The sequence below is a fragment of the Pan troglodytes genome, chromosome 10, assembly GCF_028858775.2.
Source record: "Pan troglodytes isolate AG18354 chromosome 10, NHGRI_mPanTro3-v2.0_pri, whole genome shotgun sequence".
In the NCBI taxonomy this organism is placed as follows: Eukaryota; Metazoa; Chordata; class Mammalia; order Primates; family Hominidae; genus Pan; species Pan troglodytes.
In genome coordinates, this window is record NC_072408.2 from 19437666 (window position 1) to 19458113 (window position 20448).

Below are 20448 nucleotides of genomic sequence, written 5' to 3' on the forward strand. Positions count from 1 at the left end.
CCACCTGCCTTGGCCTCCCAAAGTGCTGGGATTACAGGTGTGATCCACTGCACCCAGCCCGTTTCTTTCTTTTTTCAATTAAAAAAATATATATATATGGAATGCTGGTGGGGCTCGGTGGCTCACACCTATAATCCCAGCACTTTGGGAAGCTGAGGCAGGCAGATCATGAGGTCAGGAGTTTGAGACCAGCCTGACCAACATGGTGAAACCCCATCTGTACTAAAATTAGCCAGGCATGGTGGCATGTGCCTGTAATCCCAGCTACTCAGGAGGCTGAAGCAGGAGAATTGTTTGAACCCAGGAGGCGGAGGTTGCAGTGAGCCGAGATCATGCCACTGCACTCCAGCCTGAGCAACAGAAAAAAAAAAAAAAGGAATGCTTCACGAATTTGTGTGTCAGCCTTAAGCAGGGGGCATGCTAATCTTGTATCATTCCAATTTTTGTATATGTGCTGCCGAAGCCGTCACCAAAGCATTTGTTTCTTTGACTGTATTGTGAACTGAATGTTTGTGCCCCCCAACAATTATATGTTAAAATACTAACACTGAAGGTGAGGGTAGTAGGAGGTGGCATCTTTATAACGTGATTAGGTCATAAGGGGGAGCCCTTACAAATGGTATCAGTAGATACCATTTGTGGATATCTACTGTGGGTGCAGTGGCTGATGCCTATAACCCCAGCACTTTGGGAGGCCAAGGCAGACGGATCATGAGGTCAAAAGATCGAGACCATCCTGGCCAACATGGTGAAACCTCGTCTCTACTAAAAATATGAAAATTAGCTGGGTGTAGTGGCTCACACCTGTAGTCCCAGCTACTCGAGAGGCTGAGGCAGGAGAATCGCTTGAATCCGGGAGGCAGACGTTACAGTGAGCCGAGATTGTGCCACTGCACTCCAGCCTGGTGACAGAACGAGACAGTCTAAAAAAAAAAAAAAAATCAAAAACAAACAACAACAACAAAAAAAAAACAAATGGTATCAGTTTCCTTATAAGAAGAGACACGAGAGAGGTGATATTTTTTTCTCTCCCATATGAGGATACAATGAGAAGATAGCCATCTACAAACTAGAAAGAGTGCCCTCACAAGACACCAGATCTGTCAGCCACCTAATCTTGGACTTCCCAGTCTCTAGAACTGTGAGAAATATATGCTTGCTGTTTAAAATGTTTATTCTTTAAGCCACTTGCTCTATGGTATTCTGTGATAGCATTCTGAATGAAAACAGGCTGTCTCTTCCAGAATATGTTATGCTTCTTTGTAAGGCATCTTTTCATCCCAGTCTGTTGTAGAATTCCTGGCATGTAGTAGGCAAGTAATAAAGCTATGCAAGCAGATCAAATGGTGCTAGGACTCTGTAAGAATTTTTCTCAGTTCCCTTCCACAGATCTCTTGCCAGAGAGAAAAGGTTCCCCTCAGGGCAGCAAGGTAGAAGACTCAAGAAGTGAGCAGAGTGGAGATCATAGAAGGCTTGGCTTTCCATGCTTAGGGGTGCAGACTTTCATGTTTTTGCAATGGAGAGTCATTAACAGGACAAAAAAAAAAGTCGGTGGCCCTTTGTCTATGAACTCAATAAGAGCCGGGGCAAGAAAAAAAGAAATGTAGGTAACCAGCCCAGCAAGAATAGCAACAAAGAGGCAACACTCAAGCCTCCTAGTATGTCTAGAGTTCTGTACACCCTCCTCAGGGCTAGAAGGGCCTCAGTGTCTGAGTCTACCTGAGCCCACAGGTGGAAGAACAAAACAGGAAACATTTCCTGACCCAAGAAAATAGTTTAAATTGCAAAGGCACACATTACAGGTAGGTACAATATAAACAATTCCCTGGCACATTTATTCTCAAACTTTAGTGTACGTCAGAATCACCTGTAGGGCTTGTTAACACAGAGATTGCTGAGTCCCATCCTCAGAGATCTGATTCAGTAGGTTTGAGATGTGGCCTGGGAATCTGCATGTCTAACAAGTTCCTAGGTGGTGCTGCTGGTCTGGAAACAATGCTTCTAGGACCACCACTCCAGAACCCACTCCACCTCTCTCTCATCAACGGATAACTTGCCTGTCCTTGATTCAAGGCTTGCCTCTTTCCTTGCTGACAACATCCCTCAATCTCCTTTCAGGGACTCATTCTCCTTTGGACATTTTCAGATCTGTGCTATGGGTGGGGAAGACAAAATAACATCTTCTCTCATCAGAGCTACCTTAACCCTCACTCTACTTCTCTCTTTTCCTTACAACTTCAAAAATTGTTTGTGGCCGGGCGTGGTGGCTCACGCCTGTAATCCCAGCACTCTAGGAGGCCGAGGCAGGTGGATCACCTGGGGTCAGGAGTTCGAGACCAGCCTGGCCAACGTGGCAAAACCCCGTCTCTACTAAAAATACAAAAATCAGGCGGGCGTGGTGGTGCGCGCCTGTAATCCCAGCTACTCTGGAGGCTGAGACAGGAGAATCGCTTGAACCCAGGAGGCAGATGTTGCAGTGAGCCAAGATCGCACCACTGCACTCCAGCCTGGGTGACAGGGCAAGACTCTGTCTCAAAAAAAATACAAAAATAAAAATTGTTTTTATTGACTACTTTCATTTTCTCACCATTCATTCTCTCTTTAACCTCTTGTAATCTTTCTTTTATCCTGTCTAGCACTCTGTTATTCATAAAGAGTATTTATAAGCTGGGCGCGGTGGCTTATACCTGTAATCCCAGCACTTTGGGAAGCCGAGGCAGGTGGATCATTTGAGGTCAAGAGTTCGAGCCAGCCTGGCCAACATGGCGAAACCTCGTCTCTATTGAAAATACAAAAATTAGCTGGGTGTGGTGGCACGCACCTGTAATCCCAGCTACTTGTGAGGCTGAGGCAGGAGGATGGCTAGAACCTAGGAGGCTGAGGTTGCAGTGAGTGGAGATCGTGCCACTGCACTCCAACCTGGGCGATAGAATGAGACCCTGTCTTAAAAAAAAGAAGCACAAGAAGAGATTGCCCTTCTTGCCTTTGAGTACAGTTTTCCTGAAGATGTGAATGGTTGAAGCTGTGACAGCCATTTTGTTAGAATGAAGGGTTACATCGGAGCACAAAACGCAACACACTGAGGATGCCAAAGCAGAAAGTTGAGAAGCATCTGGGTTATCAACATCATTTTGCAACTAATTAACCAATTCCAGAATTACCTGTCTTCAGACTTCTTGCTATGTGTAATGATAATCCCCTATTTTTTTCTTTGAGCTGGTGCTTTTCTTTTTTCTTTTTCTTTTTCTTTTTTTTTTTTTCTTTTTGAGACGGAGTCTCGCTCTGTCGCCCAGGCTGGAGTGCAGTGGCGCGATCTCGGCTCACTGCAAGCTCCGCCTCCCGGGTTCACGCCATTCTCCTGCCTCAGCCTCTCGAGTAGCTGGGACTACAGGCGCCCACCACCGCGCCCGGCTAATTTTGTTTTTGTATTTTTAGTAGAGATGGGGTTTCACCGTGTTAGCCAGGATGGTCTGGATCTCCTGACCTCGTAATCTGCCCGCCTCGGCCTCCCAAAGTGCTGGGATTACAGGCGTGAGCCACTTTGCCCGGCCGCTTTTCTTTTCTTTTCTTTTTGAGACAGAGTCTCACTCTGTCGCCTCTGGCTGGAGTGCAGTCCTGCGATCTCAGCTCACTGCAACCTCTGTGCCTCCTGGATTCAAGCGATTCTCCTGTCTCAGCCTCCTGAATAGCTGGGATTACAGGAGCCCGCGACCACACCCAGCTAATTTTTGTATTTTTTTTTAGTAGAGACGGGTTTTCACCAAGTTGGCCAGGCTGGTCTCAAACTCCTGACCTCAGGTGATCCACCCGCCTCGACCCCCCAAAGTGTTGGGATTAAAGGCGTGAGCCACCGCTCCAGGCTCACCCCTTTAGAATCTACTTGCTACTCTGAGTACCTTCTTACAAATGCAATTGCGGTGCTCCTCACAGATTCATTTAAAAAAAAAAAAAAAAGAGGCCGGGTGCGGTCCAGCACTTTGGGAGGCAGAGGCGGGCGGATCACGAGGTCAGGAGATCGAGACCATCCTGGCTAACACGGTGAAACCCCGTCTCTACTAAAATCACAAAAAATTAGCCGGGCGTGGTGGCAGGCGCCTGTAGTCCCAGCTACTCGGGAGGCTGAGCCAGGAGAATGACGTGAACCCAGGAGGCGGAGCTTGCAGTGAGCCAAGATTGCGCCACTGCACTCCAATGACTTAAAGTCCAATGTTAAAAAAGGGAGAAAATTATTTTGCGTGCCATAAATACCCAGGATATTTTGTATCCTGAGTATACGTTATATAGAGATTGGTGGTGGTGGTGATTTTTGTTGCATTTGGGAGTTGCTATGAAAGTTGAGGGACTAATTTTTTTTTTCTTTCTGCTTAGGCAAACTCCTGAAAAATACTTCTCTTCCTATTTTCATGCAGAGAAACTTAATTTCTCCCTGCCTTTTCTCCCCCTGTGGAGTTAAAAATAGTATGGATGCATTTATTTTGTGTCAATTTCCATTAGGATGCCTGCAGATACTAACAGATTCTTCAAAGTCCAAAAAGCAACCTCAGATTTTCACATTGGGGTAAGTGGAAAATAGAAGGCCCTTGATTCCTATTAACTAACCTGATTGGGTATCACCATTGTTTTCATTGCTAATTATTGTTTTCCAATGAGAATATGAATATTTTTATTTTAATGGAAGTTTTATACCTACAGTAAATTCATAGGCATTAGTTCATTCATTACTAAAATGTATACTTCTCTGAACTCAGACACACAGGCCATTTAACAGGATACATGTGACATAATAAATTAAACTGACATGAAAATGAAAGTTTCATCTATTTAGAACTGCAGAGAAGATTTCAGGTTGTCAGATTATATGTTATTACTAACTCTTCGTTATTGAGGTTAGTGCAGTAAATTGATTGAGTGCTTCATTTAAAATACTAATTGAGCACCTGTCTGTAAACAGCAGTTAGGCAATATGGGTGAATACTAAAGAGGTAACTTTGGTAATATTGGGAATACTAAAAATATATACAGAGAGAACGAGCACGAAAGTTTCATTAAAGAAAAGTGTAATGGAAGACATTTGACATATACATAAGAAAAACTCATTAATAATGAAAAGCAACCATACAAGAAATTTAGAGAAGCAGAGTGCCGAGGGGGTGCGGTGGGAGGCGGTAAGTGCTAAGCATCGGTCCCCTCAGCAGTTTGAATGATTTTATGAAGCAGGTAAGATTCCTTCATAGGAAGCTGAGAGAGGGTGAGGGTAAGTGGAGGGGCTTGGATGATCACAGTATGAAAAAATGGGAAAAATGGAAGGAAGACTATTCTATTCAAGAAGACCTAACAGCAAAGCCATGCTCACGGACCAGTGACTAGGCCAATCTGACCAGAGCAGAGATTTCAGATGGGAAAAAGCGTGAAAATCATATTTTAGTAGCGTTGGAAAATATCTAAGATTTCATCAGCAAGTTTCCTGGAAGAGATTGAGACTGGAAGGTTACTTTGATTTATCAGTGTCTAGTAAAGTTGAAAACACACATACGATATGTTCTAGTCAATGCTTGGCAGGAAACAGAATGAGCTCTCACCCTGGGTAATTGAGGACAATTCAATAAAAGAACTATTTACCAAAATGTGGGCAGGGTTAATGGCAACCTTAAAAAGCAACAAGGGTAGCAATAGCAGGGGAGCCTGGGGGACTTCATTGCTGCCCCCAGGCCTGAAGGGGCAAAGAGAGGGAATGGTGATCAGAACTGCAGAACACAGGGAGAAGAGCAGGGGCAGTAGGAGAGCTCCTTGACAGGAGGCCTTTGGTGGAGGAATGCAGCCAACCCACAGAGGCCCAGCAGGACGGGAGCCAGGAGAATAAATGCCCAGATCACACTCTCCTCCCACCCTCTGCTTTCCTGCTGGCATCTTCCAGAGGCCAAATCCAACAAGAAGTCAGAGGGAAAGGAAATTCATGGCTAGCAGTTCATAAAGGTCAGTTTCCTGGGGCCAATGCAGGGAGGAAGAAAGAGAAGATCAGAGGAGCAAATGGAAAACATCCAATATACCACGTGACCCACAATTCTGTTACAGGACCCCAACACGACCCCAAAGGTAGCCATTGGGTCAGGGTTTCTGCACTATAGTCCAAAGAGGAACAGCTCTTTAGACACTAGGAAAAAACCTTGTAAAGAGAGTAAAAAATTTAGCACCCATAGTAGGCCTAAAAGCAGCCACCAATTAAGAAAGCGTTCAAGCTCAACACCCATAACCTAAAAAAATCCCAAACATACAACCGAACTCCTTACACTCAATTGGACCAATCTGTTACCCTACAGAAGAGCTAATGATAGTCCCATCTGGGTTGCCAGAAATATGTTACAGGGAAGGGGTCCCGATCTAGACCCCAAGAGAGGGTTCTTGGATCTCGCGCAACAAAGAATTCAGGGCGAGTTCGCAGTGCAAAGTGAAAGCAAGTTTATCAAGAAAGTAAAGGAATAAAAGAATGGCTACTCCATAGAGCAGCCCAGAAGGCTGCTGGTTGCCTGCTTTTATGGTTTTTTTTGTGGTTATGCTAAACAAGGGGTGGATGATTCATGCCTCCCGTTTTTAGACTACATTAGGGTCACTTCCTGACGCTGCCATGGCATTTGTAAACTGTCATGGCGCTGGTGGGACTGTAGCAGTGAGGACGAGCAGAGGTCCCTCTCGTCGCCATTTTGGTTTTGGTGGGTTTTGGCTGGCTCTTTTACCGCAAGCTGTGTTTGTTTGTTTGTTTGTTTGTTTTGAGACGGAGTTTCACTCTTGTTGCCCAGGCTGGAGTGCAATGGAGCGATCTCGGCTCACCGCAACCTCCGCCTTCCAGGTTCAAGCGATTCTCCTGCCTCAGCCTCCGGAGTAGCTGGGATTACAGGCATGCGCCACCACTCCTGGCTAATTTTGTATTTTTAGTAGAAACGGGGTTTCTCCATGTTGGTCAGGCTGGTCTCCAACTCCCGACCTCAGGTGAGGTCTCCCAAAGTGCTCGGCCTTCCAAAGTGCTCGGATTACAGGAGTGAGCCACCGCGCCCAGCCTTACTGCAAACTTTTATCAGCAAGGTCTTTATGACCTGTATTTTGTGCTGACTTCCTATCTCATCCTGTAACTTAGAATGCCTTAACCTTCTGGGAATGCTTTCCAGTAAGTTTCAGCTCATTTTACCCAGCTTCTATTTAAGATGGAGTTGCTCTAGTTCACACGCCTCTGACAATTCTACTCTAAATTTCACACCGTATAGAAACTTCCACGTGTGCAAAAGGACAAGCACAAATATTGTCTTGCAGCATCGTTTTTAGTAGCTCTAAATTGGGGAAAAACTGAATGTTCATCAATACGGGGCTACGTAAATTGAGGTGTATTCATTGATAGAATGTAGTGCAGCCATTAAAATGAATGAACTGGATATATATAAGCATTTGTGTGTGTTTGTGCACGCGTGCACATGCATGTTTTAGAGGGATACATGTAGTATGACAGATACTGAATAAAAATATTTAAAACACACAGAAAAAGTAATTGTATATTGTTTCTACCTACATGTTATGTAGTAGAAGTATAAAAACATGAGTAAGGCTGGGCACGGTGGCTCACACCTGTAATCCCAGCACTTTGGAAGGCTGAGGTGGGTGGATCACAAGGTCAAGAGATGGAGACCATCCTGGCCCACATGGCGAAACCCTGTCTCTACTGAAAATACAAAAATTAGCTGGGCATGGTGGCACGCGCCTGTAGTCCCAGCTACTCGGGAGGCTGAGGCAGGAGAATCACTTGAACCTGGCAGGCGGAGGTTGCAGTGAGCTGAGATTGTGCCACCGCACTCCAGCCTGGCAACAGAGCCAGACTCTGTCTCAAAAAAAAAAAAAAAAAAAAAAAAAGAGTAAAAGAATATATGAAGTCGCCTGTAATCCCAGCACTTTGGGAGGCCGAGTCAGGCAGATCACTTGAGGTCATGAGTTCGAGACCAGCCTGGCCAACATGGCGAAACCCTGTCTCTACTAAAAATACAAAAAAATTAGCTGGGCATGGTGGTGTGTTCCTGTAACCCCAGCTACTCGGGAGGCTGAGGCAAGAGAATTGCTGGAACCCAGGAGGTGGAAGTTGCAGTGAGCTGAGATTGCACCACTGCACTCCAGCGTGGGCAACAGAGCGAGACTCTGTCTCAGAAAAAAAAAAGAATACATGAAATCAGAGAAACTCAAATTGTGATAGTAGTTTCTTCTGGTGAAGGAAGAAAAGAGAATGATATCAGGGAAGATGAAAAAAGAGACTGTATTAGTAAAGCTTCTCCAGAGAGAAAGAATCAACAGGATCAATGGATGCATAGGTAGATAGATAGATAGACAGACAGACAGACAGACAGACAGACGAGAGGGGATTTATTAGAGGAATTAGCTCAAGTGATATGGAGGCTGAAAAATCTCATGACAGTCCATCTGCAAGCTGGAGACCCAGGGACACTAGGAGCATGGCTCAGTCCAGGTCTAAAAGCCTCAGAACCAGGGAAACTGATGGTGTAATTATCCATCCCAGGTGGAAGGCCTGAGAACCTGGAGTGCCCCTGGTATAAGTCCCAGAGTACAAAGACAGGAGAGCCCGGAGTTCTGACTTCCAAGGGCAGAAGAATGTGTCGCAGCTCCAGGAGAGAGAGAGAAAGAATTTCTTTCCTCCGCCTTTTGATTCTATCTGGGGGCCCCAAGGCAATCGGATCGTGCCCGCCCACATGGAGGGCATATCTTCCCTCCTTTATCCAGCAACTCACACACCAGTCTCCTCTGGAAACACTCCCACTGATACACCCAGAAGTAATGCCTTACCAGCTATCTAGGTATCACTAAATCCAGTCAAGTTGACACGTAAAATTAAGCGTCACAGGGGCCTTCAACTGTATTGCTTATTTTAGAAAGATCTGAGGCAAATATGACAAGTCTAGTGATACTGCTATGAAGGGGGAAAAAGGCAGAGGAAGGAGATGGGGAATCATGGTGGATGACATTTAAAATCTAGGAAGAATGATTACAAGAATCCCTCCTGGGGAGGGGATATCAGCGCAGAGACCTAAATGAGGGGAGGGTAGAGATGCAAACATCCAGGGGACCAATACTCCAAGGTGAGGGAGCGGCAGGTACAGACACTAAGGGGTATCCTGTTTGGCTCATGACTGCAGTCCCAGCACTTTGGGAGGCTGGAGCATGAGAATTGCTTGAGCCCAAGAATTGAAGACCAGGCTGGACAACATAGCAAGACCCTGTCTCTACAATTAAAAAAAAAAATAGCCAGGCATTGTGGTACATGCCTGCAATCCCAGCTACTCAAGAAACTGAGGCAGGAAGATCATTTCAGCTCAAGGGGTTGAGGCTGCAGTGAGCCAAGATCACAGCACTGCACTCCAGTGTGGGTGACAGAGCAAGAACCTGTCTCTTAAAAAAAAAGTGTATATATATGGAAAAAATATATATTTATATAAGGAGAATATATATATATTTCCATATATATATTTATATAAGGAGAATATGTATATTCTCTAAAAATATGTTTTTCCTTATATATGAAAAAATATATATATATTCCCTAAAAAGGAATTCCCTGCATTTTAAAACTGAAATATATATAAATGTTTTATTTACATAACATTACATTTATATTTATTTATACAAAACATTTATATATATATATATATATAGTGTTCTGTTTATGTTGTTGTTGTTGTTGTTGTTGTTTTGAGACAGAGTCTCACTCTATTGCCCAGGATGGAATGCACTGGTGCGATCTCTGCTCACTACAACCTCTGCCTCCTGGGTTCAAGCAATTCTCCTGCCTCAGCCTCCTGAGTAGCTGGGATTACAGGCACATGCCACTATGCCCGGCTAATTTTTGTATTTTTAATAGAGATGGGGTTTCACCATATTGGCCAGGCTGGTCTCGAACTCCTGACCTCAAGTGATCCACCCAACTTGACCTCCCAAAGTGCTAGGATTACAGGCGTGAGCCACCACACCCAGCGTAAAGTGTTCTGTTTTAAGTGAACAATCCAGCACATTTAGTATATTAACAATGTTGTACAACCACAATCTCTAATTCCAAAACATTTCAATCACTATAAAATGAATCACTCTGTGCCCATAAGCACTTTCTCCCCATTTCTTCCTCTCCCCAACCCCTGGAAACCACCAACCTGCATTCTGTCTCTATACATATACCTTTCGTGACTATTTGATATATATGGAATCATACAATATGATCTTTGTGTCTGGCTTCTTTGACTTAGCATAATATTTTGAGGTTTATCTATATACGTTGTAGCAAGTACCAGTACTTCATTCCTTTTTATGGTTGTGTGATACTCCATGTACATATATTTGCAGTCATAATATTAAAAAATTTTTAATTGTGGTAAAATCACATAACCAAATTTACTATATTAATCATTTTAAGTGTACGGTTCAGTGGCATTAGTAATGTACATTCATGTTGTTTACAACCATCACCACCATCCACCTCCAGAACCTTATTCTTCACTCCAAACTGAAACTCCATACCCATTATTATTATTATTATTATTTTATTATTACTATTTTTTGAGATGGAGTTTTGCTCTTATTGCCCAGGCTGGAGCTCAGTGGCACAATCTCGGCTCACCGCAACCTCCACCTCCCGGGTTCAAGCGATTCTCCTGCTTCAGCCTCCCGAGTAGCTGGGATTACAGGCACGCACCACCATGTCCAGTTAATTTTGCAGTTTTAGTAGAGACAGGGTTTCTCCATGTTGGTCAGGCTGGTCTCGAACTCCCGACCTCAGGTGATCTGCCCGCCTCGGCCTCCCAAAGTGCTGGGATTACAGGCGTGAGCCACCACGCCCGGCCCCAAAACTCCATACCCATTAAACAATAACTCCCAATTGTCCCCTCCCCCAGCCCCTGGCAACCACCATTCTAATTTCTGTCTGTATGAATTTGACTATTCCAGGTACTTCATATAAGTGGAATCATACAGTATTTGACTTTTTGTGACTGGCTTATTTCATTTAGCATAATGTCCTCAAGGCTCATCCGTGTTGTATTATGTGTCAGAATTTTCTTCCTTTTTAAGGATAATATTTCATTCCAAATGTATAGACCACATTTTGTTTATCATTCATCTGTTGGTGAGCACTTAGGCTGCTTCTACGTCTTGGCTATTGTGAATAATGTTGCTATGAACATAGGTGTACCAATATTTGTTCAGGAGTCTGCTTTCAATTCTTTTTCTTTTTTTGAGACAGGGTCTTGCTCTGTCACCCAGGCTGGAGCGGAGATCAGTGGTGCCATCACAGTTAATCGCAGCCTGTACCTCCTGGGCTCAAGTGATCCTCCCACTTTGGCCTCCCACGTAGCTGGGATCACCAGTGCACACCTCAACGCTTTGCTAACTTTTTAAAAATGTTTTTGTGGAGATGGGGTTTTGCCATGTTGGCCAGGCTGGTCTCAAACTCCTGGGCTCAAATGATCTCCTGCCTAGGTCTCCCAAAGTGTTGGGATTACAGGCATGAGCCACCATGCCTAGCCTGCTTTCAATCCTTTTGGTATATATCCAGAGGTGGGATTGCTAGATCATATAATAATTCTACTTTTGATTTTTTTTGAAGAATCATTATGCTGTTTTCCATAATGGCTGCATTATTTTACATTCCTAGCAACAATGTGAAGTCTTGGTTTGTGTGTGTGTGTGTGTCTGTTTTTTTTTTTTTTTTTTTTTTTTTGAGATGACGTCTCGTTCTGTCACCCAGACTGGAGTGCAGTGGCGCCATCTTGCCTTACTGCAACCTCCACCTCCCGGGTTCAAGTGATTCTCCAGCCTCTCAGCCTCCCGAGAAGCTGGGATGACTGGCACGTGCCACAATGCCTGGCTGTTTTTGTATTTTTAGTAGAGATGGGGTTTCACCATGTTTGCCAGGCTGGTCGCGAACTCCTGAGTTCAGGTGATCCACTGCCTCAGGCTCCCAAAGTGCTGGGATTACAGGTGTGAGCCACTGCGCCCAGCCAAGTCTTGGTATTTTAATGTTCCCCAATTCAGTGTGTGTGGAGAGTACTGGGCAGCTCTGGAGTGGACATTCACCTGCATGTTATCTGATGGGTCTCTCTCCTTGGTTCAAGAGTGCGAGGCCAGGTAGTAAGCCAGATGTGGCTTATGTAAGTGATTAATTTTATGTGCCAACTTGACTGGGAACTTAGTGTTGAATGTGATGCCCAGATTAAACATTATTTCTAGGTGTGTCTGGAACTCGGTACTACCACCTTACTCCCCAGGTGGTCTGGGAGAGGCAGCAACAGAAAGTAGACAGTTTATTAGGGGCCCAGCAGTTGCTGGAAGCCCAGGGAAGGGAGTTTCAGGGCCCTGCATCCCCCTACCTGGCCCCACAAATGCACCAGCTGCTAAGACCACACCTCAGCCTCCTTCACCGGACCCCTAACCCCCCAACTATCTCTTCCTGTGGTTGGTCAGTCTATCCCCATAGGTGATGTTATTTGTCCAGCTGGCATCTACAATTCATCAGTCAGAACCTTGGTGATGACCTGTCCAGAGTGGCAAGGGGTCCAGGCAGATGAGGGTGTTTCCAGATGAGATGAGCATTTGAATTGGTAGACTCAGAAAAGTACTTTGCCCTCCCCAGTGTGGATGGACACCAATTTGTTGAGAGCCTAAACAGAACAAAAGGTAACAAAATAAGGAATTCACCTCCCCCCACTTTTTTTTTGTTGTTGTTGTTGTTCCTGTCTCACTGCTTGAGCAGGGACATCTCATTTCATCTTCTCCTGCTCTCAGACTGGGATTTATGCCATCAGCTCCCCTGGTTCTTAGGCCTTTGGAAATGGATGGAATTATACTACTGGCTTTCCTGGGGCTCTAGCTGGCAAGATGGTAGATCACGAGACTTCTCAGCCTTCATAACTGCATGAGCCAATTCCTTATCATCTATCTACCTATCTGTAAGTCCCTTTGGTTCTGTTTCTCTAGAAAATCCTAATATAGGCCAGGTGTAGTGGCTCATGCCTGTAATCCTAGCACACTGGAAGGTCGAGGCAGGCAGATTACCCGAGCTCAGGAGTTTGAGACCAGCCTGGGCAACATGGCAAAACCCTATCTCTACCAAAAAAAAAAAAAAAAAAAAAAAAAATGCAAATATTAGCTAGGCATAGTGGCATGTACCTGTGGTCCCAGCTACTCAAGAGATTGAGGTGGGAGGATCACTTGAGCCCAGGAGGTTGAGGCTATAGTGAGTCGTGATCACACCACTGCACTCCAGCCTGGGCAACAGAGCCAGACCCTGTCTCAAAAAAATAAATAAACAAGAAAATCCTAATATACCAGGTGTTCATTATAAGTAGCTAGGGGGTTGGGACAGGAAAATAAAGAAGTTGGTGGTGCAGGAAGAGGCTTGGAGTCAGGGATCAAGGGGCTATTTGAGGGCTTGGACTAGGCTTATGCCTCCAAGAATGGAAAAGGGATGGAAGCAAGAGACATTAGGATATGGCTAGGATCAAAAAATCAGATGAAAGGCCGGGTGCAATGGCTTACGCCTGTAATCCTAACACTTTTGGAGGCTGAGGCGGGCAGATCATGAGGTCAGGAGTTCGAGAACAGCCTGGCCAACATGGCAAAACCCCGTCTCTACTAAAAATACAAAAATTAGCTGGGCGGGATTGCATGCGCCTGTAGTCACAGTTACTCGGGAGGCTGAGGCAGGAGAATTGCTTGAACCCGGGAGGCAGAGGTTGTAGTGAGCCGAGATCACGCCACTGTACTCCAGCCTGGGCAACAGAGTGAGACTCTCTCTCAAAAAAAAAAAAAAAAAAAAAAATTAGATGATAACAAATAGTGTAAAGGATGTGGAGAAATCAGTTCCCCCACACATTGTTGGCAGAAATGTAAAATGGTGCTTTGGAAAATATTCTGACAGTTCTGAAACAATTAAATATACAGTTACTCTATGGCAGGGCATGGTGGCTCACGCCTGTAATTCCAGCACTTTGGGAAGCCAAGGTGATTGGATCACCTGAGGTCAGGAGTTTGAGACCAGTCTGGCCAACGTGGTAAAACCCCGTCTCTACTAAAAATACAAAAATTAGCCAACGTGGTGGTGCGCACCTGTAGTCCCAGTTACTCGGGAGGCTGAAGCAGGAGGATCGCTTGAACCTGGGAGGCAGAGGTTGCGGTGAGCTGAGATCTCGCCACTGCACCCAGCCTGAGTGACAGAGCGAGACTCTGTCTCAAAAAAAAAAAAAAAAAAAAAATAGATACGCAGTTACTCTGTGACCCAACAATTCCACTCCTAGGTGTATACCCAAAAGAAATGAGGACACATGTCTACCCAAAAACTTGTACATAAATGTTTACAGCAGCATTATCCATGATAGCCAAAAGGTAGAAAGAACCCAAATGTCCATCAACTGATGAATGAATAATCAAAATGTGATATGTCCATAAATGAAATACTATTCAACCATAAAAAGGAATGGAGTACTGATAACATGCTACAACACAGACAAATCTTGAAAACATTATGCTAAGTGAAAGAAGCCAGTCACAAAATGCCACATATTATATGATTCTATTTATACGAAATGTCTAGAACAGGGAGGTCTATAGAGACAGAAAGTAGATTTGCAGTTGCTTAAGGCTGGAGATGGGGTGACATGGGGATCTTAAGATGATACCCCAAATGTTCTAAAACTGATTGTGGTGATGATTGCATGTATCTATGAATATACTAAAAACCACTGAACCATACACTTTATTATTTTTATTTTTTTTTGAGATGGAGTTTTTGTTCTTGTTGCCCAGGCTGGAGTGCAATGGCACAATCTCAGCTCACTGCAACCTCTGTCACCTGGGTTCAAGTGATTCTCTTGCCCTAGCCTACCGAGTAGCTGGGATTACAGGCATGTGCCACCACACCTGGCTAATTTTGTATTTTCAGTAGAGACCGGGTTTCTCCGTGTTGGTCAGGCTGGTCTCGAACTTGTAACCTCAGGTGATCCGCCCACCTCGGCCTCCCAAAGTGCTGGGATTACAGGCATGAGCCACCACACTCAGCCTGAATCGTACACTTTAAATGGTGAATTGTGTGGTGTGTGAATTGTATCTCAATAAAGCTGTTAAAGGGACAGAAGTCTGGGCACAGTGGCTCGCGACTGTAATTCCAGCACTTTGGGAGGCCGAGGTGGGCGGATCACAAGCTCAGTTTTGTTTTGTTTTTTTTTTGAGACGGAGTCTCCCTCTGTCGCCCAGGCTGGAGTGCAGTGGCGCAGTCTCGGCTCACTGCAAGCTCCGCCTCCCGAGTTCACGCCATTCTCCTGCCTCAGCCTCCGGAGTAGCTGGGGTTACAAGCGACCGCCACCACGCCCGGCTAATTTTTTGTTGTTGTTGTTGTTGTTGTTTTGGTATTTTTGGTAGAGACGGGGTTTCACCGTGTTAGCCAGGATGATGTCGGATCTCCTGACCTCGTGATCCGCCCACCTCGGGCTTCCGAAGTGCTGGGATTACAGGCGTGAGCCACCTCGCCCGGCCACGAGGTCAGGATTTCGAGACCAGCCTGGCCAACACAGTGAAACCCCATCTCTACTAAAAATACAAAGATTAGCCAGGCATGGTGGCAGGCGCCTGTAGTCCCAGCTACTTGGGAGGCTGAGGCAGGAGAATCGCTTGAACCCGGGAGGCTGAGGTTGCGGTGAGCCAAGATCACGTCACTGCACTCCAGCCTGGGCAACAGAGCGAGACTCCCTCTCAAAAAATAGAAATAAACGGGACAGAAGCCAGGCGTGGTGGCTCACGCCTGTAATCCCAGCACTTTGGGAGGCCGAGGCGGGCGGATCACCTGAGGTCAGGAGTTCGAGACCAGCCTGGCCAAGGTGGTGAAACCCCCATCTCTACTAAAAATACAAAAATTAGCCAGGCGTGGTCGTGGGTGCCTTTAGTCCCAGCTACTCGGGAGGCTGAGGCAGGAGAATTGCTCAAACCCGGGAGGCTGAGGCAGGAGAATTGCTCAAACCCAGGAGGCAGAGGTTGCAGTGAGCTGAGATCGCACCACGGCACTCCAACCTGGCGACAGAGGGAGACTCCGTCTCAAAAAAAAAAAAAAAAATGGACAGAAGATGTAGCTTAGACTTCATGAGTGACTAGTTATGGGGGCTAGAGAGAGGAAGGAGACAAAGAGAATGTCAGCTATTCAGTTCATTATGACATGGAGAATGTGATGGTAATCGCCACTGACAGAAACAGGACAATATGTGGAAACTGAAAGAAATAAAAATGCAGTTTGGAGGAAGAGATCTAATAAGGTTAAGGAAAAATACTAGGGCCCTGTAAGTTATTTTTGGGTTGATTAGAATTTTACTAGCTTTCCCTACAAACTCCAAGAAAATGTCTTTTTCATATATTTTCATATCTCATGGGCCTACATTAAGTCATGATCCTGGACCAAATGCTGACTCCATCTAGGTATGGCAGAGAAGCTAAGCATCCCTCAGTTTCCACACTGTCCTTTTTCCTGTTAGCAGAGAGACCACTGCTTTCCCCCAGTTTTCACTGAGAAAATGGCCACTTCCCAGTTTCCTCTGTTGGCTGGATATGTCCATATAACTAAGTTCAGTCCAATGGGATGGGAGGGAGAGTGATGTGTGCAACTTCTAGATCATCATCTTAAAGACAAAACTTCTTGCAGTGAACACTCTTTTTGCTCTTCCTGAGGACTGAAACATGGGCTGAGCTAGTCTCCATCACATGAGCAGGACAGTGCTTTAGGACAATTGGATAAAAGCGATCCTTATTCCTTAGTGGCAGGTGGAACAGAGTTGCTTAGCTAGCCCTGGATATCTGACCACTGGCTGTTTTGTCGTACTCAGAAGTGAATTTCCATTTTATTTAAACCACTATTTTCAGGTCTCTTTGTTACCATAGTTCAGCCTCTACCCAAATTAATACACCAGTGGGGAATGGGATGAGCTTGATGCTAGTGGGCCAGGGAAGGTCCCTAAACGCTGGTGGGACCACAACCCTGGCTGGTGTCCAGGCTCTTGACACCATCACAAGAAGGAATTCAAGAATGAGTCAGAAAATAGTGAAAGTGTGGAGATTTATTGCAAAATGAAAAGTACACACTCAAGAAATTGGAGTGAGGGTGTACTCAACAGAGAGTCACGCAATGGAGTTTGGGGTTTCTAACCTTCATGGGTTTATTTAACCGAGGGGTGGAATATTCATGAAGATTCCTGGAAAAAGGTGGAGTTTCTCAAAACTCTGGTGACACTCATTTTTACACCAAATATGAGTCCTCCTAGAACTGTCCTGGTGCTGGTAGGTGTGTGATTGGTATGTTAATGAGCGTATAATGAGGTCCTCAGTGAAACCTAGGTCAAATCCAGTGCCATGTTTGGTGTGGTAGGTCTTAGCCAGCTCAGTCCACATCCTGTTTTTCAGGGTTTTATCAGCCCCTCGCTTTTGTAGCTATTTCATCAGTTTCCTTTTGCTAGTTATGTGAACCTGCCTCCTGGAATTTTCTGTTCTCCTGAGACCACCCTGTATTAAGGTGACTGAGTCAATTCAATCAGGGTCCACCTCTGGGGATGGGGCCAGGAGTGGGGTCATCTTCCCTGAAGCACCTGAGTTTTATATGGAACAGTGGACATCTGAATGAAAAATCAAGGTGCTTTTCCAAAGAAGAAGGGGGAAAGGATATTGAGCAATCAAAAGCAGAAAATGGGCCGCGTGCAGTGTCTCACACCTATAATCCCAACACTTTGGGAGGCTGAGGTGGGCAGATCACTTGAGGCCAGGAGTTCGAGATCAGCTTGGCCAACATGGCCAAACCCCGACTCTACTAAAAACACAAAAATTAGCCGGGCATGGTGGTGCATGCCTGTTATCTCAGCTACTTGGGAGGCTGAGGCATGAGAATTGCTTGAACCTGGGAGGTGGAGGTTGCAGTGAGCCAAGATCATGCCACTGCATTATAGTCTGGGCAACCAAGTGAGACTCTGTTGCAAAAGAAAAAAAAAAAGCAGAAAAGGTTCACTACAACCTAGAAGAGGGTTTCTCAACTTAGGCACTACTGTCATTTGGAGCTACATAATATTTTGTTGTAAGGGGCTGTCTTGTACATTGTAGAATGTTGGTAGCATCCCTAGTCTCTACTGTATATACCCCCCCCCCCCATCATGCCAATCAAAAATATCTTCAGATCTTGCCAAATATCCCCTGGAGAGCAAAAAATTTCCCATTTGAGAAGCACTGCTCTAGAAAGGGCTTGGAGCTGCCTTTTCTGCCTCTCACTTCTAGTCTTTTTCTCATATGATTGGCAGATTTTCTTTTGTAACAAAAACATGCCATGCTTGGAAATAACAACTGTATTCTGTGCACTCATAGGGTCAAATCTAAACCCTTAAATGAGACTTACAAAACTCTTCTCAAAACAATTACTTGTCTCACTTCTCAAAAAAATTATTTGTCTCAACTACAATCCTATCCCCACATAGAGATTGCTCTAGTCATACTGAATTTTTCCCACTATTCTCAAAGTTTCCATGACTTTTTTACTCATATGCTTTTGTACATATTCTTCTTTCTGCCTGCAGTACAGACGCTGCTCTACTTGTGATGGGGGTAAATCTTAGTAAGCGCATTGTAAGTTGAAAATACTGGAAGTCAGCCGGGTACGGGTGGCTCACGCCTGTAATCCCAGCACTTTGGGAGGCTGAGGTGGGCAGATCATGAGGTCAGGAGATTGAGACCATCCTGGCCAACATGGTAATACCCCATCTCTACTAAAAATGCAAAAATTAGCTGGGCGTGGTGGCGCGTGCCTGTAATCCCAGCTACTCAGGAGGCTGAGGCAGGAGAATTGCTTGAACCGGGGAGTCAGAAGTTGCGGTGAGCTGAGATCGTGCTACTGCATTCCAGCCTGGCGACAGAGTGAGACTCTGTCTCAAAAAAAAAAAAAAAAAAAGAACGAAAGAAAATACTCTAAGTCAAAATGCATTTACTACACCTAACCTACCAAACATTATAGCCTAGTCTAACCTACCTCAACGTGCTCAGAACTCTTACATTAGCCTACAGTTGGGAAAAGTCATCTAACACAAAGTCTATTTTATATTAAAGTGTTGAATAGTTCATGTAATTTATTGACTACTCTACTGAAAGTGGAAACAGAACGGTTGTATGGGTACTCAAAGTATGAATTCTACTAAATTTACATCACTTTTGCACCACTGTAAAGTGAAAAAAAAAATCATAAGTTGGGGACCATCTGTACTTTTCTCCACTTCTATCTTAGGGAAACTCCTATATACTCTTTTTTTTTTTTTTTTTTTTTGAGACGGAGTTTTGCTCTTGTTGCCCAGGCTGGAGTGCAATGGCATGATCTCAGCTCACCACAACCTCTGCCTCCTGGGTTCAAGCAATTCTCCTGCCTCAGCCTCCCAAGTAGCTGAGATTACAGGCATGCACCACTACGCCTAGCTAATTTTGTATTTTTAGTAGAGACGGGGTTTCTCCATGTTGAGGCTGGTCTCAAACTCCTGACTTCAGGTGATCTGCCCGCCTCAGCCTCCCAAAGTGCTGGGATTACAGGCGTGAGCCACTGCGCCCGGCCCGGAAACTTCTATATACTCTTTAAGACTCAATTCAAACAGGACTTCCCCTATTTAAAAAAAAAAGTCCTAACATTTCCTAAGAAAACTTGGTGTCGCCATACTAAACTTTGTTCATACCTATCTGGTCATGCTTGGCACACTTTTTTGTTATTTGTGTATTAATTGCCTTTCAGCCCCCGGGGTTCTAACAAGGTGCCTAACACAGAGAAGTTGCCCCATAAATGCTTGTTGAATGGGTGAGTGAAATGAAGGAAAACTGCCACAGCAGTGCCTTCAAATTTCACTGACAAAAATTGTACTTTGGCCAGAGTTCATTGGCTTTTATTAGCTTAGACTGGGTTTACAACAGGTGTCTCTGTCACTAAACTGGAAAGTAGGTGAAAAGCTAACCTCAGGACACCAAATTAAATACTTTCAGCACTGTGCCATGGTAGCCCTTGGATCACAGAGCATGAAGTGTCTGAGCAGTAATTTCCAGCTGCTGCTGCCAGAGAAATAATAAATGATGTTACACAGAAAGTATCACATTATAGTTTATTATACATGAACCTCTGTGAGAGTAAGCTGTAAATGGTTCGCACCCTAGAGCATGGGCTTAGTCTTTCCAAACAAATCCATTTACCTGTTATCTTTATAAAGTCCTGATTAAAACATGTTTTGGAGATATAGATATATCTAATACATGGACCATAGTAGTCTCTTGTGAGTATCTGAATCAAAATTTTAGTATCTAGATAGCACCAAACTTAGAAAAGTATGCCCTTTTACAGAATTACAGGTTCAATTTCATTTGGCTGGACTACAT

General features: G+C 44.7%; 1 non-coding gene across 1 annotated transcript; it reads right to left on the reverse strand.

Moving 5' to 3' along the window:
* Positions 1 to 367: 367 nt before the first annotated feature.
* LOC112205080 (U6 spliceosomal RNA) lies at positions 368 to 470 on the reverse strand. Its single transcript, XR_002938944.1, has one exon. It is a non-coding gene; the product is annotated as a U6 spliceosomal RNA (small nuclear RNA).
* Between the last annotated feature and the right edge of the window lie 19978 nt (positions 471 to 20448).